Below are 23766 nucleotides of genomic sequence, written 5' to 3' on the forward strand. Positions count from 1 at the left end.
AGCTCATGTTTCTGGGATTCTCTTTTTTTCACGTTCTTGGGTTCACCTCAAGTTCACCAGTTTTCCTGATGGAATTAGTTAGCTCCTTCAAATTTAATCTATTTTTATTCCTGCTCATTTGACTGTTGTATTTCTACACGTACATGCTGAATTGAGCAAGTCTGCTGGACATTTTCTCTACAGAGGTAACACTGCACAGATTCTGGACCGGAAAGAACAGGAACCGTGTCACCACCGTTGCGTACCCTGACATCAGTGGCTGACATGTAAATAGTCATGGCAACAACACGGGTGAGTCCAATGCTGGCCTGGCCAGACAGCACATACAGCCGGTCCTCCTACTGGGATGAGGGGGAAAGTGATAGCTTCTACTCAGCAAGCAGATAGTGTTGGTTCTTTTCAATTTGCAGGGCTGTCATGTTTAAATATGAAAATGTTGCTTATAGTCAAATGTTAGTGACAGCAGCCTGTGGCGTCTATCATGGTTTGCACTCTTACTCCTGCTAAAAATAGGCTTGCTTTCTCTGGATTCCTTCAAATTCCACATCTGCAGGAAGTTTTTGTTGCTGTTGCTGGCCTTTTCCTTTCTTTCTGAAAGATTACTGTTCTTTGGCTCTGCCGGGGCCCCCCCTTTCTTCCCCTCTCTGGGAGAACGCCATTCAGAAGGATAATAAACACCCCAGGCTCAGACAGTCCCACAAAGACCTCATGTCGGTTCTCAGTTATTAGCACAGGCCTCCACCTCTGAAGCCTTTAGTGAAGAGGGAACTGGGGCAGCTACAAGGGGCAGAACCATACGACCTTCAGAAGTAAAGGAACGGAGGCTGATGGGGTTGGCTGGGCAGGGTGGAAAGCACAACTGGACAGCAAGTCTTCTGGGTTTGGGCCCCACTGGGAAGCACCTGCCGAGCAAACAGCCTGCTCTCTCCAGCCTGCCAGAATCATTTTGTTTTCCAGGTATTAAATTCATACTCTACAAACGGTAACTATGGTAATGATGCATTTATTTAAAAATTACCAGTGAAACAAATGTTCAACTCTTCTCAAGGCAAGTATTCAATTGCCTTCATTAATTCCATGGGGGGTGTGTGTGTGTGCGCGCGCACGTGCGCGAGCAAGCACACAAAAAGAGAAAGATAGGGAGGGGGTGGGCATGTGGTTGGAGCAAATGGTATTATTGCTTTAGGTATGTTCAGAACCAGCCAAACAATCATGTTTGGAACAAGACCTGAATGCTTTGAAATGCTCAAGAGCTTTATAACACATTCAAATCACTTGAAGAGCTTCTCCTCAGGCTCCCAGAATCCCTTGGGGATTTTGATTCAACTACTCTGCATGGGCTGAGCCTCCCAAGGGTTTGCATGGTAGCCATGTGGCACCTGCGAGGACTTTTCGAGCAAAGGCCATACATTAGCATGTGGATCCCTGGGCTGCTCAGACCTACTGTGTCTCTTCTTTCCCAGACCACTGCGTCTCACTCCCTGCTGCCTCTGTGGACCATTCCCCTCTGATACACCCTCCTCTTCAGGAGCTAGCAATGATTCTGGCCATGAAACATCTTACAGGAGACAGTCCAGAGAGATCCCCAGAAAGGAAGACAGCCAGCTCTGCAGCACTGGGTGGACTGTCTTGCTCAGGGAGACCCCAGCGAGCTCTGGACCAAATGGGCACTGTGGAAAGGGAAGAATCCATCTCATTTCCCTTCTACTCGCAGTTCCTCCCAGGTGCCTGACATCTGATGCATGCTTGATAGAAGTCTGTGGACGTGTCAAGTGTTTTCTCAGTTTTCCCCAGAGTTTACAACCTACGTGGCAGTACAGGTGGCCTTCAACTGGAGAAGATGTGACTAAGAAGAGGTGGTTGTAAATGAGTTCCTATGAAGTGGGCCCTATGTGGGTCCCAACTTGTCTTAAGGACACTGGATATGGGTATTTAGAGTGGGAAGAGAGGTCCTCGTAGAACTGGAAATCCTCAGTCAGGAATGGGTTAAAGAGCACCAGATGACTAGGAGCTGGCAACACTTGGGTAGCACTTTAAGATCATGACCCCATTGCCCAGTCCTGACTTAGTGTTTTGCTCCCACTTTAGCACTCCCCTAGGGCCAGTGATGGTCTGGTGGGAGTAGGGCTTCGTCAGCAGGCCTTCCTGGAACCTCTGTCCTCTTCCTAATATTTAGGACTCCTTATGCATAATGGAGCTAGGCAACAAGATTACCCTCTCACCAGGGCTGCCAACACCACTTACTACCTCAGCCCCTCAAGATCAAGCAGGAAGTCCTGGGAAATGTATCAGTTACTGACGTGTTAAGTACAAATTCTACACTATGAGTTGACTTAAGACAAAGAATCTCTGCACTGTGCTCCATGGCTGTTCTGTAATTTCTCTCTACTATCCATAGACACCAATTCATTCTTGGGATTTGCTCAGGAGCAGGAAGTGTAGCCTAAGAGTATACAACCTGGGGCTTTTCTTATCTATAAGAGCTATTATTATAAAATCCTATCTCCTTTGACAGCCTATACATACCTCTCTGAAGTGGTGGTCTTCAAGTTGGGGGTGGGGTATTCCAGGGGGTACAAAGATCATTCACTGAAGTAAGGGAAGAAAATATTAGAATGCCTATTTATAGTTACTGTTCATCATTTCTATTTGTGTGAGAATTTATAATTATATAAAGATACTATAACAGTACATCTATACAATTTACAAATAAGTAAACAGTGTGGGCATATGCTCAAAAATTATTTTTACTGATGAGGTGTGTGATCAAAAGCCTGCTGAGATCATGGATCTAAGTGATACAGTCTGGCCTCATTGTCATTTACTGAAAGTATCAAATAGGGTGTGAATAGCTGGGAACATATTTGCTGATACTCCCTAGATTTTCCTTTGGTAGTGGTGGGTTGGGGCGGGGGAGTAGTGTTAAAGAATAGATCAAAAGTGGTGGATGTCTCTTGTTTCTGTGTCAGGCTAAGGGGCTTTCTGATGCCAAATCGAACAGACTCACTTGATTCCCTCCCCCCAACAGGATGTGATCTGTTCCTCCTCGGGATCCCTCTTTGATACTCTTTCCCTTGCTCAAAGCACAAGTCACTATAATTTCTGTTGTCTCTTGAGTTCCTGTCGTATCTGCCCTTGAGGGCAGTATCTGTTTCTTAACTTATCTCCTGAGGACCTTGCATGCAGTATCAGATGGAGAATACTTGGAAACATAATTGAACCCTTCATTTTAAAAGAGATGTCGATTTCTATAGCCAGGTCACTGGGCATGATGCAGCATGCAGCATTTACCTGGCTTTAGATTCCATAATCAGCAAAAGCTAAAAAATAGCTTTTAAACTTACCATCCTATGTCAGTCCTCTAAATTACTGCTGCCTTATTTTTGAAATCTCAAAAATAGTAATTCATTTCATTTTTTTAAGGAAAAGAAAAAAGACATTCTAATACCATGCAACTATAAAAGACATCAAGTCAGAAAGAAAAGAGAATCCTCCCCAAGAAAGGACCAGGACCTCGCACCTCCACATAAAGTATACATCCAGCACTCCCCCCACCCCCCGCATTTTTCTCATCTCATTCCTCATTCCCCAGTCCATATATCACCATCGAGGAAACTCGGAGGTGAGGGGAAACAACAACACACAAATTCCAATCAAATCACTGGCAGCATTTTGCCCTACCAGTGGTCAAAGGAGAGACCAGCCCGGTTCTGAACGAAACCATAATGTGTAAGATGTAAGATGTTTGTCCCACCTTCTTCATCTCTCTGTCTCCTTGTCGGTTATCTATCCTTCCTTCAGGACCCTAGTCCCAGGCAAATGAAACTCAAAGTGCCAGTCATCATAAGGCTCTTACCTTAGATGGCATTCACAACCCAAAGAAAGTAACCTCTAATAGTGGAATTTTGTGTGAGTGGGTAGCCCATCCTTTCCACTTGAGTAGCCTCTCAAATCACAGCACATTCATGGCTACAAACCAACTCATGTCTCTCTAGAGCTGGCCCTGTAAAGAGGCCCATAGCTCCAGCAGCCATTAAGATCCTGGATTGACACAGTGTGTCTCATACCTGGTAAGGGGCAAAGTTCTCTATGGAACCCCATGAGATGCTGATACGGTTAATTCTATATTTGAACTGAAAACAATGTTATACCCCCAAAATATAATTATACTGATTATATTGCATGTGCATAATCAAGAAAACCCAACCTCAAGCCACATACTGCTCACATGCACACAAAAGGCTGCTGAACTACACATGATCAGCTCTTTCTGAGTTCACTAGTGCTCATTTTTTCCTATTGCTTATTCAGTTTGATAAGTGCTAGCATATGCTTGCTACAATAGGTACCAGGTGCCAAATGTGTAAGAAAAAGTAGGAGAGAAACTCTTAAATAGAAAAAAATTATATTCATTAACTTAATTTTTTTCTGCAACAATGCCAGCATTTGACATCAGCAGCAAAGCACGAGGGGCCAGCTGGAGGCGCACCAGTGTTCCTTGGGAGCTGAATGATAACAGACCAGAATATTTCATGTTGGGCCTGTCCCAGAAATTCCAGGTGGCTACAGACATGATCCTTTAAGTTACTGTCCACTTCCTGTTGTGCAACAAATTGTCACCAATTGCCTGAAAAGAATCAGGACACATTATCTGACCAATGTTTGTTCTGCTGTGGGTGGGGTATGTAAGGCAGACTGGGATGTGTAGCTGGAGCCCCAAGTCCTCTCCATGATTTATAGTGTGACAACAGGCAGAACATTTAAAACCAGGTGTCCTGGAAAATGTACATGAGCCATATCAATAACATCACCCAGAGCACGTCCCTGGGACTGGACTTAAGGTCAAATGCTCACCAGCCCCAGTGCTTTGCCACACACACCTTCTTCCCAGTTCCCTTTCTCAGGGCAGATTCTCTCCCAACAATAGGAGAAACCCAAGGCCAAGGAGTCTACCAGGCACAAAGCTCCCTGACCTGTTCAAGGGATGGGGGTGGTGTAAGCTCCAAGTTGGACATCACTATAGGCAGTTCCTTTGAAGTCATGGGGCGGAGGCTGGGATTGCCCCTGGCTACCTCTCCTCACAGTGCACATTCATCTGCCTGAGCAGAGGGAGGCCAGCCAAGCCCAGCCTCTCCTGCTCCTGTAGGCAGAAAGCAAGGTGGGAGGAAGAGGGGATTCCATCCCCCACCCAGACCTTCAATGTAGGAACCCCCTCTTTTCCTTCCAGAGATTAAACAATAGAGCCCAGATTACAAGCACACAAAGGCAGTTTGGGATTTAGATAGTTATTAGCTGCCTCGCCTTTTCTCCCTCAGCTGGAGCCCTGAAGCTCAGACATCAAATATCTAGAAGCAGTGAAAAAGAGAGCTGAACTTCCTGGGGAGCTGCGTTCACTTGAATGCTGTATCCCTGCTGCACCCCCACTGCCACCCACCCCAACCTGTTACTTGTTGTGATTCCAGCAAGACATTCTCTCAGCTGTGGATAAAATTCCATCTAGGGGCCAGGCGCAGTGGCTCACACATGTAATCCTAGCACTTTGGGAGGCCAAGGCGGGTGGATCACCTGAGGTCAGGAGTTCGAGAACAGCCTGGCCAACATGGTGAAACCCTGTCTCTACTAAAAATACAAAAATTAGCTGGGTGTGATGGTGCGTGCCTATAATCCCAGCTACTCGGAAGGCTGAGGCAGAATTGCCTGAATCCAGGAGGTAGAGGCTGTGGTGAGCTGAGATTGCACCACTACACTTCAGCCTGGGAGACAGAACGAGACTCCATTTCAGAAAAAAAAAAAAAAAGTAGCCTATCTGATGTACACAGTATGTTTCTCAACGGCTATGAAAGAGTTTGGGGGGCTGTGAATGTGTAGTGGGTATGTGTCCTATATTGATAAGGAGTTCACTGAAGCTGTCCTAAATTTACAGGCTAAAAATCATCACCCCCAGCCTAGAGCATCTCCAACTTTAGTGTGCACAAGAATGCTGTAGCGATCTCATCAAAATGCAGCTCAGATGCAGGAGGTCTGGGTGGGACCTGGGATTCTGCATTCTTAACAGGGGCCCAGGCAATGTCCCCACTGCCGGTGGGTGGGCCACATCTTGAACAGTGAGAGGCTACAGACAACTTGGACATGAAAGATCGGGCCACAGCCATGAGAGCTGTATTTTGTGAATTTTGAACCAGGGCACAGGGTCTGAGGAAAGGTGTGGGTTTTGTTCCTGGAGCCAGAGGCAGTCTGGGAGTCACACCAGGATGCTGAAGATTCATGCTTCCTGGGACATTCTCAGACAGCAGAGACAGTGGGTCCCAAACTCAGCTTCGGAGGACACACTGTGGGTAAACTGGATCAGCTGAAGCTGCTACTGCACTCAAATCTCTCTTCTCCCAGACCATTGGAAAGAAATGTCAACGCACTGATTTAGCAAATTTGTTTTTCGCCTACATATTTTCCTTCCTTTAATTAGAAGCCATAATCTCTTATTAGGATAATGGCAGTTAAGAGGCCGAGACCCCTGAACTGCAGCACCTCTTGGGTCCCCCACTTCAGCTTGCTGGCCCCACGGGGGCCTGGAAATGGGGTTGCCTGGTCTTTAATATTCTGGTACAAGTGTCAGCCTTCCTTTGACTTGCTCTATTCCCACTGGGACTTTGAAAAAGAGCTATTGTAGTATGTATATAAAATATGAGAACAAAAGGGAAATGTATCCAGAGAATACAGGAAGCACAAAGGCTGTCTGGTTGACGACTAATTTGTTCAGCATCAGAATTTGAGGCAAATTTGAGCATGGGGGATGAACATGCAGAGTGGAGGGGGGAAGAGGAAGAAGGCTCTGAGCAGACTGACAGGTGACAGGGACCTGAAGGGAAGTGAGGCCAGGGAGAAATTCCAGGGACCAGATGGCCAAAGAATTTTTATGAACTGAAATGTCATATTTAATTTTAAATTTTTCACAGTGCTGTGACATAAATGCCCTTCACTAACTTGAATCTTCAGCGAAACTTCCTGCATGTACATGCACGCACCCATGAAGACACACACATGCCACTGCCTGATGAGAGATTCACAGGCTCCAAGGTGCTGACACAATGTGCAGGTCTGGGTCCAGAAACCTCACCCCGCTTCAGGGCCAACTTGAAGGGTGTTATTATGCCATGTCACTGGGGGTGCCCTCATAGGCATATTGCAGTAAAGGTTCAGGGAGCCCGCCTGTCCCCTGACCTCACCTTCTTAGCTTCCAAAGAGAAGGAGGTGGGGAGAGGAGACAGGTAATAAGGAGGGGGGTGGTGGGGATGGGATGTGGGTAGAGGTGGGGTAGGGGTAGAGGTGGGATAGAGGGTGTGGGGGGATTAGGGGGTGGGGTCAGGAGCCACTCTTCATAAGAGGAGTGGCCAGGTCTCTAGAACAGGACGAGCAGTGAAACAAAATTACATCACAAGACAATAACCACAGCATGCATAAACAAGAATTGCCCAAATTCACTAGGCAAGGATTTATCTCACAGACCAAGGCTACTGTATCTGCTAACAAGCATTCACAGATGACAAAACCAACAAGCAAGTGGCAAAGGAATACTAATAGAACACCAGAAACAGTCCAGCCTGCTTAGACAGCTTGATTATAGATTTGTGAACCTGTTGGCTCTTGTTTATGACTTTCATTTCATAACCGTATTAAAGATGGCAAAAATGACTCTCAGTTCACACAATGGGAATTAAATATGTCAATAATTCACAGCATTCTCAAAAGACTGGCACATTTCCAAATGCTGGGCCACCTGAACTCATTTGAAGACCAATGATTTATGAAAACAGACACCATAGGTGAAACAGAAAAGGGTGTGCAAATCTTGGGACATATGGTCATCACATGATAGCCAAGGTGCCCATGTCTGCCTGTGAGTATAATGCCACCAACAAAGGATGCCCCCAATAGAGCCCTGAGTCCCAGCCAGAAAATAAGAAAACTTTCCCAAGGAGACCCAATTGCTCACTCCAAAGTTATTTCCTTCCCCTTCATTTTCTGAACATTATTGCAGGGGCTGGGGATTTGGGGAACTCTAGGTCCCCAAAGCATGAGAGCTACAGGCACCCTGAGTGTAGCCCTACTTTCTCAGAAACTCATGATGAGACCTCATGGTATCTCACATTTCAGGGAAAAGGGGCCTGCCGTGGATAGGCTAGCTTAGTGCATCTCTCTGAGCATAGAGGTTTCCTTCATGCCCCCAAAGTACTTTTTGGGGGTCTTCCATTACATGGTACTTAAGCTGCTTTGGAGACAGTTTTCCACTGTGTTTTAAAAGTCAGCCCTGGCATGTCTGTAAACATCAGTTCATATTCCTGGAATAAATCTTTTTTGTGTTCCATCCTACTACCCACAGGGGTACAGATGGCATGTTTTATGTGGTGGCCACTATTTACAATTCAACCCCATGAAGGCCCATGAGATGCCACAAACGTAGCCCACACAGGAAGACAGCCCCTTGGGCAGAGACATCTGTCCCGACAGGCCAGGAGTGCCAGGAAAGGACACACCTTGAAAGTACACGGGGTGCCTCTGCCACTGACACCCATTCTTCATTCAGGGCATCCCCAGAAGGCACACTGGGAGGCAGGCTTTGCCCAAGTGTCAGCAGATTGTCCATGGCCAGTGGCCGTAGCAGGGAAAACAGCACACAAAATGCCCAAAATTGGCTGCAGAGTTTAAAACATCAACAAAGCAAATCCTTCCTGACCAGGAAGGCTTACCACATTCATTTGCATGTTCATGAGCATCTGCTAGCTGAGTATCAATGTATCCTTCTTTCTATTCTGATGGACAGCCATTAATCACAGTAGATCTGCCCTGTCAGTACTTCAGTAAACAGATAATGGAAGCAGAGGTTTTTTTGTTGGGGGGAAGGGAAAGGGAATGGGAGAAGAATCACTTTACCCAGAAGAATATTGTGAAGAAGCCCACTGCTGCCTCTGTCTCAGACTAAGTTAGCATTTGCTGAAAATGTCAACAGATTGCTTCTTGAGTTTTGAGTTGTGCAGACATCAAAAGCTTATTTTGCTTAAAATCGCTTGGTTGGTTTAGGCATTTAGAATGTCTCTGACTATGTAACTTGGATTAAGAGGTTCTTGTTGGGTTTTACTGGTTCAGCATAAATCAGGACATAACTGGAATAGACCCCTTCACTAACCTGAGCCTTTAGGCCATTAATGAAGTAAAATTTGCTCTTTGTGTTGCCTTTCTAGTGGATTCTCCTTCCTTCCTTCCTTTCTTTCTTATTTTTTTTTTTTTTTTTTTTTAACGTGGCTTAGTTGCTATGCAGAGGCTTAGCGCTCCTGCATGGGGATCAGTTCCAGACTTTGGTTTGATTTGAAACAAGCCAAGCAAATTTGCTTGAATGTGATTTCAAAAGGTTTTCCTGTTTTCCTATTTCTCTCATCAGGAGATTGAAGGAAGCTGAGAAGCAAGTCACTATTTGAGTTCAAATAAAGCTGGTCTGATTTTCTCAAGTATTTGGTATGATTCAGGAGACACTGTTCAGATAGACAACCCCTGCTCCTCTGAAACACTGCAACAGTTCTCCAATCAGGACTGAGTCTCAGGAAGCTAATTTCAAAAGGCAGATTACTTATAATTGCAGATCAAATCTTTTTCTTCCAGTTTTACTTTTGTTTCAGTCTTTCTTTTACCCTTTCTCTGTATCACATGGACTAGATGTGACTCAAAAAGTTAATGGAAATTGCTCTCATCTTAATTTAGGAAAAAAAGAGAAAGAGAGAGAGCAATGAGTACAATTTGCAGATCTGAGCACAGGTCATTACAGGTGTGTTATAGTAGTGTATTCATGAGCCTCCTGGGACAGGCATGCTGAGCTATCCAATAACTTTCTTAATGTGTAATTACACACCATTGGACTATAACTGATTAATTGAAAAGAGAATGTAGGCAGATGTGAGGGCAAGACTTCTGCTGCTCATTAAATGAATATGTCCTTGCTTCTCTTTAATAAATTAAGTGGAACTACTCAAAAGCAATTAAGTCAGTAGTGAAATTCATTAAATTTTAAGTAATTATTGGTATTAAATTCTGCAATAAAATTCAAGACTTTGCATAGTTCCATTTCAAAAAGAAGTATGATTATTCTATGGGGTCAATTTAGCGGAATGGGGGTTCCAAAGACAACTATATGTTGGACCCACTGACATTCTGTGTGGAAATCACACACAGAGAAAGAAAGAGACAGAAGGAGGAAGAGGCTCTGGAGGCACCGGCCTGCCCTGCTAGACCAGCCAGGGCAAATGTGACACTTAAATTTAGGAATGGAGTTGTGTTTCCAAAGTAATTTCCAAAGTGTTTCTTGCATTTAAAATTTAATCTAAATAGTTTCAAAAAGATGACAAACACTTATTTTTAAACCTAATGTCTTTCTACAATATTTGATACCTTCTCTAGTAGCTAAATTCAAACATACACGTGAATATGGGGAGTTGAGAGCAAATTGGAGAAAATTCTTTCCAGGTCCTACTCTTATATGGGAAACAAACCTGGGCTATTGGGGTATGGGGAGACCACGAGATGTGCCGTAGTTTAGGGATGGGGCCACAGAGAGCTGTCAGAGCCCATAGGTGGCTGCCACAACTTCTGCTTCTATTCATTCTGCCCAAGAAACTCCACAACTCAGAAATAATGTCAGAGAGGAACTCAACTGAGCCAATGCTGCCACATTCTAGACATTCCTGACAACTCCCTAGACACAGGAGAGACCTTGGAGTCTGAGCTGACTGGGGAAAATTGCCAATAGAGAGCCACACCGGTATGGTTTGTTCATTCATTCATACAGCCAATATTTCTTGAGTGTCTATTCAAAGGCTTTATTAAGATTATTTTATACACATTATATAATTTAACAATATAACTCTAAATAATTTAATAATATAAAGTAAGTATATAATGATCTTGTAAAAATGAGGGGTAGAGATCTGTAAAAATCGAGTTCATTTCATGCCCATCCAAAATGATTTTGTGCCCTGCACATAGTGGGTACCCAATAAAAGCTTGCTGACTAGATAGATGGCATTGATGATGTGGATTCTGTGGTAAACATGATGGTATATGGCACTTGCATAAAGTTCTCTAATTTATGGAAACTAATATCTTGGCCAGGATAAACCAAAGAGCTGATGATTATGGCAGCTGATACTGAAAGAGAACTGATTCCAAGGCCCTTATCCTCAGGCTTCAGCTCCAACTATCAGTGTCCTTAACAGTCCTGTCATTTTTTTCTTGCAATAGAAAACTTAAAATGTAAACCCATGAATTTTGGTCTTTTTTTTTTTTTAACAGTAGATTCAACCACATATATATTTTTTAAACCTGTACTTCAAAATCTAAACATTAACTTTGCATGGTTAGTTTCATCATCTAAAAAGTAATCCTTGTATTGTCATTGTTTGCAGGGGCTAACACTGAGAACCAGCCTCCTAGCAGCAAGGCTGCAAGGCCACTGCATCTTGGAGGCATATTCACATCATGGGCCCTGTGAGAGGCTCCACACTGCAGCCCTGACCAGGCACAACACGTAGGGAGGTATGTGGCTCTTCCCATTCCCGTAGGAGGAAAGGCATTTCACACAGACCCTAATTCCTGTTGGAAGAGAAAAATTCCAATCCTCACACACATTGTAATTTTAGAAAGCATAACTAAAGCTAAAACTAAATCAGACAAAATAGGTATATTAGGCTCAGAAAGAAAAAAGCCAGGACAGAGGAAAGACATTAGGTCTCAATTTCTGTTTGCATGTTTTCTTACCATAATAGGCAGTTTATTGTCCCACAGCTCATTTTAATCTTGAACATGACCTTGATAATCTGTGTATGGGCAGCCCAACTATTTCAAAGAGGAGCTCTAATCAAGGGGAGATGCTCTTGAGTTTTGACTAAATGACATTTTGCCCACATTCTTGTGGATTTTTGTTTCTTTCTTTGTTCATTTTTACAACTGAAACAAGTCCCAAATGTATTCCAGACATCTAAGCCAGAACAAAGGAAAACTGATTTATCAAATCAATAATAAGTACCTAATTGATATATTCTGAAACTTATCAGCATATAAACAAAAAAGATGACCCCAAAAAGTGGGTGCTTGTGTTCACTTCCAAAAGAAAGTCAGGATTTTAAATGGTCAGGTAATTAGAATAATTAAGAAATGTGGGATTTTAATAAATTTAATTTGGGAGATCAGCAGCCTCCTTTTTTTTTTCTCAAAAATCATCTTATGTTAATCAAATGTTCTACCTTTATAAACCCAGCAAATTAAATAAAACGTTTTTTCTTTGATGAAGATCTTGAAAATATTTAGGATTATTACTGGATAAATACCAGTTCTCTGTCTAGAGTCCTATACATGTGCAAAGTGTAAAGAATAAGCTAAATCCATATGATTGAAAACTGTATATCATAAGATGGTTCATTTTTAAAAAATGGATTCGGACTACTCATATGAGTTTTATTTGTTAGTATTTCCTTCTTTCTCTTAAAAGTTGAGTACAAAAGGATTTCTCTTTTTTTTTTTTTTTTTTTTTTTTTTTTTTTTTTTTTTTTTGAGACGGAGTCTCGCTGTGTCTCCCAGGCTGGAGTGCAGTGGCGTGATCTCGGCTCACTGCAAGCTCCGCCTCCCGGGTTCATGCCATTCTCCTGCCTCAGCCTCCCAAGTAGCTGAGACTACAGGCGCCCGCCACCACGCCCGGCTAGTTTTTTTTTTTTTTGTATTTTTAGTAGAGACGGGGTTTCACCATGTTAGCCAGGATAGTCTCGATCTCCTGACCTTGTGATCCACCCGCCTCGGCCTCCCAAAGTGCTGGGATTACAGGCTTGAGCCACCGCGCCCGGCCAAGGATTTCTCTTTATTAATTACATTTTATTGAGCACTTACTAAATGACAAGCACACTACATTTATTATCTCAATTAGCTTTTACAGCAACCCTAAATGGCACATACAGTTATTCTTTCTGTTTTACAGATGCAGAAACTGACCATCCCAAGGCCACAAAGCCGGTAACCCACACAGCCAGGAAGTGATTCCAGGGCATATACATTACATGGTCTCTCTGCTCTTTTCAGGGGGAAGGGGTTGTTGCATTCCTCGTACTAGAGACTCTACCCACATTTAAGAATCTTTCGTTCCTATTTTGCATTTTTGTAGTTTAAATCGTACTGATCCCTGAATCACTCTGGATCACAAATATTTTTAAACTTCAGTTTCTTGCTTCTACTTCGATCTTGTTTTTCCCACCGCACAGAACTAGCTACTTAAGACTGTTATCCAAAATCTAAATTTACAGGAAAATTGGCTTGAGATGAAATCTTTGCCAGTTATTTATATTAAGATGATCATAAAAACTTGATGACCAATATTTTTGGACAGTCATTTGCAGAGTCACTTTCTTGCCTTTCCAGCTGTTAGAAGTCTTTGTCCTCATCACAGGGTGCCTGGACTGTTCTAACCGCCTTCTAGAAGTCTCCCTGCTCCCCTCCTCCAACCCATGAAGGCAGTGCTTTCATAATGGTACTTCCTGGCTCAGGTACCTAACAGAGATCCCCATAGCCAAAATACCAAATGTAAAATTAGCTGTTTGGCTGTTACTGTTTTTATTATCTGACCACAACCTACTGAATTAATTTTATTCTCACCACTCACAGAATGATGCCAGTGCAGGCAGTCTCCCAACTGGCCCCCATATGCATGATGCGCACCCCCCTCATCATCATTCCACATCTTCTCTTTCTCTAGGATGCCCTTCCATTGCTACCCACCCTCCAAGGGCCAGCCCAACCTTCATCTCTTCCAAGGACCTATTCCTGATGACTCCAGGCCATCATTTCTTCCCTATTGAACGGACTTTACTTCCTTATTGCACACATACATATTTTAATATGTATTTCCATTGTCTAATCACCATGCTACCCCACCTGGCACCTTATTGTACACCGGAAGTACACTGTTCACATAAGCATAGCTTGTAAGCTTTTTTTTTAAAGTTCTCTTTGTCTAGCCCAAATTTGTAAACTTCTTATGAGAAGGATGCACATTTTACATTATACTTTGTTTGCACTACAACACACAACTTTTAAGCCCAGCTCTAGGGAGACAGTAGATACCTAATAAATGCATGTCGACTGAAAGACAAATGTCTTCAAAATCGGGGTAACACACACACACCCCATAACCACCTGCTCTCATGTGAATTCCACTTTTTGAGATGCGTCCATGACATTAAATACCCAGACTTTTTTTAAGGCTTTACATCTCTACAGACATTGTCTTCATGCAGTGTATACAAAAGAATAAATTAGAGCTATGAGAAACAACTCAGACCAAATAAACCAGGGAGAATATATCCCTCGAGAAAAGGTCTTTTTTGGTTTGAATTATCAAGACCGGCTGTCTCCATTGATGCAGCTCAATTTTCAACTTGGCTGATTTGATGACAGTCAGAACATTGTTTAAAAATCAAAATGCATGAAGGCTAAAGAAAAATGAAAATAAAAATTCCATTACAACTTAATTTTTCCATGTTATTTATTTTTATGTATTCATATATAAACATTAAATTAGTATAGAAAAAATACTGCATAAATGTTTGAGATGAGTTAAATGCCATAAACTCATAAATACTTCAGTAATGCTTGTTTATTTTCCTTTTCCTATATATAAATATCCACATTTCTACATGGGATATATAAATCTGCCCTCATATATTGTATTTTATATGTGTATCTATGCAATAACGTTGCATATTTTCAAAATTCAGGCTATCTGGTAAGTACATAAATATTTCCCTAAGCCAAAAATGGTGTTTCACTGGGAGTGTCTTTACACGATTACCAGACAATTTGAAACTTAAAAGCATCACTTATTGAAATAGCTATCTAATGAAGGGCCCCAAATATTTCACATATCTTAATATCTGAACACTTTTTAGGTGAAAGTCTTATCCTAGCACATGTTCAATATTCAAATATTGCCTCCCTTCCCATGTCAGGCTTTGCCATTTAAAAATGTTCATGTGTTTCTTTTCCCCTCCCTGTTCACAGAGAGAAATGAATAGCACATCCTGCTCCAATATCAAAATCAGGTTCAAATTTTCCATTCAAAGGAAACCAAACTAAAATGAGATCAGAACACCAAAAAACAGCAGAGTACTTCACATGGTTAAGTCTGAGGCATAACTTCTCCTACACAATTTGATATACTGAATGCAGATTATGAAATTCTAAAGTATAGATAATATACCTATATATACTTTGTCTCTTCTGTAGGTTGGGAAGCTCTCTAAGAGATGGTGGCGGTGGTGGTGATGGATAAGGGCATCCTAATCTATAGAAACATACTTTATCCTAATGAAATCTATAGCTTGTTTTATTGAGAGAGACAGAGAAAGAGATTATTGCTCATCTACCAATGTATCTCCATGAATTTTCAAGAGAAATATTGATGGATATGTAATCCAAAATAGAACAAAAAGCAATTTTCTAGAAAAATAAGGCAAAAGTAAAGTTTCTTATTTTAAACTCAGCTTATCTGGGGTATGTCTTAATTGATTTAACATTTCACTTGCAAGAATGAACAAGCCATCTATCAGTTCCACTCAAGGAAAAGTGAACAGCATTAAAATGCTCAGCCAAGATAGCCAGAGGCCAACCTCCACCCCGCCTCACTGGCGGCAGACATACAATCCAGAACCAACTCATAAGTATTTCATTTTTACCTGAACTAGAACCAGGGAGATATTTGATTGCATACATTCATTCAACAAATAATTCTTAAGCGTCCACCTCCATGGTTCCTTGAATCTATATCACCATTGGCTGTTACAATGCCATTATTTTAATACCACCAGGAAAAACACACACACACACACACACACACACACACACACACACACACACAGGCAATTAAACAATGACAGGTCATCAATTGTAATATATGACTCCCATTTCTGAGATATTAAAATGTTAGGGGGGAAAAGTGCATCTCAGAATTCATGAAAAATGGTGTGAGCTAAGCTCAGGGATCCAGCAATGAACGAGAGAGACAAGGCTCTTGACACACAAAGCTCTCGGCCAGGGTAGACTCATCTGGAATTAAAAGAGAATGCCTACTGTCCTCTAGCAAAAGTCTTAGTTCCTGGTGGCACGTAGCTCTCCAGGAAGAGACAAAGAGTAGGAAGTATGCAAAAAATACAATTAGGAAAAATATTTTAAGCCAAAATGCAATGAAATACATTATTTTGAAGAATGTTGTTTTCCTGAACCTGCTCATTTGAAGCTTAACCATGGGCTGCTATCTTCCTTCTTCCCTTTTAAAATTCCCTTACCAGTCCTCCCATCTCTAATTTCTTGCCTCTCTTATTACTCACATATGTCATTCTTCTCCACTTCAAATATTTTTTATACTCTTTCCCTTTTCCTCTCAAGAGACTTTCATTAGCTTGTTCTTCTAACCATAAACTAAGCACATAACTGAATATGATTAATATTAGTTCTGGCTGGTTACTGGTACATTTTAATATTGATAACTGATATCCTATCTGATTTCCTGGTTTTGCTTGACATATGATCTATAGTTTGCTTGAAGCCACTGGAGGTGAATTCTCTTTGGTATTTTAGGTAATTGTTCAGTTCTAGTAATTAAAACAATAAAGGAGAATGTGACTGACTCCCATATGCTATTTTATGGCCAGAAATCTCAAAAGAAATAGATCCATTCACTCTAAGGAATACAATCCTAACAAACCAAAATAGTTCAAGATTTTTTTAAAAGGCCTTAGTGATCCTAAAAAAAAAAAAAGTATCAAAATCTATAGCAGTCAGATTTTTAAAAAGGCACTCGAATGTTTATATCACATTGAAAAATACATTTTCTATAGTCTACAGCTGTTCTTTTAATGTCCCAAGTCTACCAGATTAAAAACTATATACCTTGGCTCTGTTCCCCACAATTTATTATGCACTGGGAATCCGCAAACATTGCCATGACTTTCTGAATAAACTGCCCTTCCTAACATTCCCCATAAATGTTCTTTCTGGCTTCAGAATTCTACCAAAGAATTGTTACTATAAAGAAACTAGAAAGAGTCATTTTTGAATTAATTTCTTAATCCCTTCCTTCCACAATCACAGACTGCACTCCTTCTCTGATCCTGGAATGTAAAAATGTGTACGACCTGGCCCCTACCCTGAGAAGGCAGCGGCATGTGTTGGCCTGAGCACAAGCATGGGTGTGTGGTCAGAGATGTGGGTCAAGCTCCAGCTCTGTGCCTGCTCACTGGGCCTCCTGCCCTCACCCAGGGCAAGGAGTATCCCATCTCTGCATTTTAATTTCCCCACTTCTAAAATGGAAACAGCAATATCTACTGAGAAAAGTTACAGTGAGAATAAAGGGCCTTAAAAGGGGTCTATACAGACAGATCACAGCGCTCGTTCACTGGAGGTGCCTCACAAAGGTGGATTTCTTGTCTCCTTCCCTTAGCACGGTATCAGAGGCACACCCATTTTCTACGGCAGATATGGCTCTGTGTAAATTACATCTTTTTCCTTTGCTTCGCATTTATGTTCTTAGTTGCATATTTTAACATTAAAATTTTTACTATTAAATGGTTAGGCAGAATGAAGAGGTCTGGGACCATGTAGAGAGTTTTCCTTGAGTCTTTTTCTTTCTTTAAGCTTAGTGCTAAGAATTATCTTTGTGCTGTCCCCTTCATTGTTCAAAAGGAAAATTTGTGGGGTTTTCATGCAAATGTGCGTATGTAAAACTTTCAGGTATTCCATCGCTAGTAAATTTGGTCAAGTAGTAGTCTATGATGTACTGGAAAGCAAGCAACCTTGGAATAAATCATCATAATCATAATCATAATCACAGCAACACTGATTGAGTGCCAGTTGTTTACCAAATACTGTTCTAAGCACCTTACAGGTAGTCATCACTTAGACCCCAGGCCAACCCTACCCAACAGCTACTATCGTCCTCATTTCATACATCAGGACGCAGACACACAGAGATTCAGTGATTTGCTACATAGCCAGTGGGTGGAGTGGAGGAGATTTCTGAATATGAACAAAATAATCTGGCTTAAGAGTCCAAGTTCTTCACTGCAATACTATACTATTTTTTGGAAATTTTAGATTATCCTCTGAAAAGGTATTCAGATACTGCAGTACTTCATAAGTCAGCAACATTTGCGATGCCGCCAACAAGCATCTCTAGTTCCCGGGGCATAAAAAGGCAAGTGGATAGATGTTCAACCCTTTCTCAGAAGTTCTTTTACCCAAATTAAAAATATTACATTTGAGTTTTTATCCAAACAAATTGGGAGGAGACTCAAGCTGAAGAATAAAGACAAGTACTCCCAGCATCTGCCTCAAGATTTTGTTTAAACTACTGTATCTTTCTAGCTCCATTTTGTTAGTAATAAGACTACTGATTGTTGAGCTTTTATTAGGTGCTAGGTATACTAAATGTTTCATATACATGATCTCATCGACTGCTGAAAACAACCCTATGAGGGAGGCAGGTGCTGTATTTATCCTCGCCATATTGATAAAGACACTGAGGCTCAGGAGGGTGAGAAACTTGCCCAGGGTGCACAGCTAGCACATCTGCGGAGAAAGGACTGGGACTCCCACTCTTATCCACCAGACCACAGTGCCTCCCTTGGAGAACACACAGTCTTTCATACCTCCCTCTGGCTCCAAGAATCACTGTGATGGACTGTGTGAGAAGCCAGCATGAAAACCAAACCATTATACCTCTGACATTTGTATGCAATGGCTCTGAAATCTGAAGGGCAAAGATCCCCCATGCTCTGGAAAGGAGAGCCTGCCAAATCAAGACTCTGTCCCCCAATAAGGCCCCTATATCAGAGCAGAAGCTGAGCAACTCTAGCCCTCCCTCATGTGGATTTTCTCTCAAATAATGGAATTACAAAGAGAGGTAAAATAGGGTTTGCGGCCGGGCGCGGTGGCTCAAGCCTGTAATCCCAGCACTTTGGGAGGCCGAGGCGGGTGGATCACGAGGTCAGGAGATCGAGACTATCCTGGCTAACACGGTGAAACCCCGTCTCTACTAAAAATACAAAAAACTAGCCGGGCGTGGTGGCGGGCGCCTGTAGTCTCAGCTACTCGGGAGGCTGAGGCGGGAGAATGGCGTGAACCCGGGAGGCGGAGCTTGCAGTGAGCCGAGATCACGCCACTGCACTCCAGCCTGGGAGACACAGCGAGACTCCGTCTCAAAAAAAAAAAAAAAAAAAAAAAAAAAAAAAAAAAAAATAGGGTTTGCATGCACAGGAAAGGAGGGGAGATGGTCAACTGTGGTCAAGAGGGTCTTTATACAAGAAAAGTAAAAGGACCTGAACTACAAGACTATGGCAGAAGTGGGAGCCAAGAGGCTGAAGAGTGAGAGGGAAGTGGCAGACACAGCTGAAGAAGAAGGTGAAACACCAGCACAGATGGGAACAGAGGAATGTGCAGATGAAATACGACTCAAGTGGAATCCATCCCTTCTGCCTGTATTAAAGTCTAGATGGTCTTGCGGAGAGCATAATTACGCCACCTCTATCAGAACTGCCTCTTGCTTAGTCTAAGATTGTGACTTTTATTTCTGGAAAGTTCTATTTTTCCAAGATAGTTTAGAAAACTATGGGAATACAGGAATAACCACAAACTAAAGGGATCTGGAAGATGGCTGGGAAAAAAAAAATGGTGACACAGGCTAAGTTTCTCTAGACAGCAGCCAATCCCCTGGGATTTTCTGGTTATTTTATACCTGTGGGGCTATTGCAGTGACTATTTCAGGAAACTGGTACATAGTACACAATGCATGCATATATTATACGATGTTTTGTTTGATGTGATGTGAGTTCCAGTGTGTGCCATCATTATTTTAATTTTCAGTGCCTGTGCTGCTCAGCTGTAACATCAAAGCAATAGTATGTAAATTCATGTTGAGCTGGGGCATAAATCTGACTTTCATTAGACCAACAGCATTAGGGGGAGGGTCTTTAGTCAATTGCACCTATTCTGAGACACCTATTAAGTTTCAAATGAAATAGGACAGTTTCTATCACCTTTCAGGAGTCCTTGTTACATCTTCGTGATCTAGCAGAAAAGTTCTAGCAATGGCTAATATATGGCAGCCATCCAGACTTTCCCCTCACGACTGTGAGAAGCTAACATGTACTGGTGAGTTTGGTTGGGTTGCAAAGACATCTGATTTTGTTTTTAAATAAATACACTTAGAACCAGGGGCCTGAGAATAAAGAAAGTTCAAGTCATCACTGGCACTGTGATGTCTTTCACTTTAAGGGCTTTTAAAACTGGGTCTGATTGGCCAAGCTTTACCAAGGTTGTGTTGAGCAGGGAAAGAAAAGCACAATATATAACCAAGAGTGATTTGTTTTATGTATGCATTGTCCCAAAGCTCTAATTCCTGGTTTAATCAGTATCAATGGATTCTTTCTAGCCAGAGAAGAGGGATCCTAAAGATTTTACAAAAGGAAAAAGAAAACCCAAAACACTAAAAAACCAAATCTGTCCCTCATAAAAGAATACATACTTCAGAATAGTACAGCAAAAAAAAAAAAAAAAAAAAAAAAAAAAAAAAAAAGCTGGTTGGGGGAGGGGGGTGTGGGGAAGGAAAATGAAGCATGATTAGTCCTGAGTTGACAATTGTTGAAGCTAGGCGAAAGGTACATGGGGAGTCATTATATGACTCCCACTACTTTAATTCTGTATACTTAGAAATTTTCCATAATAATGTTTTTAATCCACAGAAGTGCTAGGAATTCCCATGAAGCAGAATTACTAAAATCCAGACTCGATAGTTATTGAGACCCCTGCATATGGGACTGCCTGCCTGTTCACTCCTTAGCCTTCGGGTACTCTACGCTTGGCCAGCCTAGATACTAACCTGTGTGTGGTGCACCTGGCCCATACTTTCCCACCTCCATGCCTGTGCTATTTTCCTCTGCTGGGAACACCCTCTTCCCTTACATTTTCTGGCAACGATCTAAATCCAACCCATGAAAGGCCTAGATCAAAGGTGTCTTCCCTTGTTAAGTTTTTAATGACTGCATACAGAAAAAATCTCTTCCTCCTCTGTACTCCAAGAACTTTGCTAGTGTTCTTTTGGGGCACAGCTCATTATGCAATAACAATCATGACTATAAGAAGATGATAATAACAGCAGCTAATATATACTGAGTGCTTACTATGTGCCTGGCTCTTTATATATGTCATCATTTTCCATCCTTATGATATGCTCTGAGGTTATTTCCTTTTATTATCACATTTTACAAAAGATCTGAAGCTCAGAGAGATCCAAGGGGGTGAAACAGGGATCCAAAAGTGTGATGTGGTATCAGATATGTTACAATAAATGTTAAGCCTTTGTGCCTGTGATCCTTAGCTATACCACCAAGATGACAATGTATAAAGTCTAGCTGGGGCAAGACCTGAGAGCCCACATTTTTTATGTCTATGATACTGTATGTGCCTTATTTCTCCTACTGAATTGCATGCTCCTTTAGGGAAGGGACTGTGTCTTTTTCTATGTTGTGTCCCTACCTGCACTGTCTAGTACAATGCCTTGTACATAGAAGATGCTCAATAATGTCATGTTTATTGAGCACTGGATTAGCACGGGGTATTTCTACTGCCTAAGGCCTACATGCAACTCTTATAATCCACCTGTCTACATCCACAAGGAAATGAAATGGAAAAATCAGCCCACAGAAAAACAGCCTAAGCATCTCTTCTCCTCATCACTTCTGATCACACAGCCACAAAACTAAAGTAGTTTTCATATTCTCCCTACACTGGCATTGTAAGTGACCAGGAAGAATTCTTCCCCGATGCTATTTTTATTTCACCTCCCAGTTGTGAGCTCCCTCCCTTTCCCTCTGCAAAGCCCTCACCCCTAACAGCCTCAGGAAAAGCCAAAGGAATTCAGACGTTGTCTAGGTAATGACTCAGGAATCTGGAACTGAGGGAGACAGGCTGATTTTACCCCCCTGAGTTTCTTTCCTCTTACTTCCCCTTTCAAACTTCCTAAGCCTGGCTTTTATCCAACCACATAATACTCCATCAGTTGCTGTTATTCTTTGGTTATATTTTGACCTTCTTCCTGAACACAGGGATGTTCTCTGGACTGATCTTTTGAAAATTCAGGGAGTAGGCTCGGGAGTCTTCAGTTCCTTCTCAAAACCCTCTCAGTGTTCCTCTTCTTCGCACTACAGGTCTTTCCCCTCCAATGACCCAGCTCATGCTGTATTTCTGCAAGGTCTTTACTCTCAGTGGGCTTTCAAAAATTGAGAAAGTCATGGCTGAGGAGAAAAAGCGAGCTCGTAACGTGTTTATGGTCCTCCTCATTCTAGCTCTGAACCCACCTCTCGCCAGAGATACGAGCATTTGAATCGAGGAAATGAGAAGCCTTCCAGTCCCAGAAGAAAGAAGCAGTAATGATAAAGGGACCAAGAATGGAGCTGGAATTTGGGGCAAGGGCTAGTTTCACCCATGGCTGGCTCTAAATGTTCCCTTTTCCAGGCTCTTGTAAACCAGGCTGCTATAGTGTTAACATGATATAAAATTCCTACATTTTCTTTTATTAAAAGTTTTCTTTAGTCATAAACTTAGATACGCCAGCAAAATACCCGTGTGTGTGTGCATGTGTGCGCGCATGCGTGCAAGTGTGCATGCCTATCTATGAAGAGGTAGGTGGGGCCACAGTGAATTGTGACATATCAAATAGTACTCGTTTCATCTAATGTCACTCATCTTGACAGCCTTTCATTTTCAAAATTAATAAAAAGCATAAGGAAACTGCTGCACAGTCACCAACTAAAGGATCTTGGCCACAAAGCTAAATATCTAGTCATCTGTGTTGTACATTAAGTGTGAAGGCACATATCACAGTTTGGGATTTAAATGGAAAAATCAATACCCTACAGGAAATCTACAGTTGCATAGCAGATTTTTCTATCAGCCAATGCTTTGTTTGTCAGTGCCTTCTGATTACACACACTTGTGTATTCCGGGCATCGATTTTGCTTTGCTTTTGTTTAAGTTACTTAATATTCCTCCCTCTTCCAAGAAGCAGTCATGTGGGGGTGGGGAGCGGGCAGAGACATTAGAGAGTCAGTCATAAAGTCAAGGCAACGTCCCATCTACCTGGTCAGGGCACTTTCTGTCAGTGTCTGTGGCACAGAGGACTAGTCTTCCAGCCATGTGCTCCTGATCATCTGGGGGCCCAGAGGCACCCTGTGCCTCAGTGCTTTCTCCAGAGTTCCCACACTTTCTAAACTGGCTACTGCTCTTGCAGCAATCCATGCAAGAAGATGGCAGAACCACCCTTCAGCTAAAAAAGCACTTTGGAGTGGAGCTTGCAATCTTCTCTGACAGATTCTTTAAAAATCTGCTCTAAGCTGCACTAAGAAAACTCCAAGGATTTCCTATTTCTTTCTTATGAATGAACAAGTCTTTTTCATATAGAAGCATAACTTCTCAGAGAAGGGCTTCATAACCAGCCAAACAACATCACTTTTCTTACAGCTGAAAAAAATTAAAATTCTCCTTGGAGAAATAAGCTTACTTATGTTTTCTTTTTATTCCTTTTATTTTATCACAGGAAAGTATACTGACCAAAATAAAGCATTTCTAACAGTGACTAGAAGGACAAAGATTGTACCAAATTGCTCAAAACTACTGCCAACACAACAATGT

General features: G+C 42.0%; 1 protein-coding gene across 4 annotated transcripts in view; it reads right to left on the minus strand.

Moving 5' to 3' along the window:
- SOB (sine oculis binding protein homolog) overlaps positions 1 to 23766 on the minus strand; it is a 173775-nt gene that overhangs the window by 49329 nt on the left and 100680 nt on the right. The window lies entirely within an intron of this gene.

This window comes from Macaca nemestrina, chromosome 5 (assembly GCF_043159975.1).
Source record: "Macaca nemestrina isolate mMacNem1 chromosome 5, mMacNem.hap1, whole genome shotgun sequence".
Taxonomy (NCBI): Eukaryota; Metazoa; Chordata; class Mammalia; order Primates; family Cercopithecidae; genus Macaca; species Macaca nemestrina.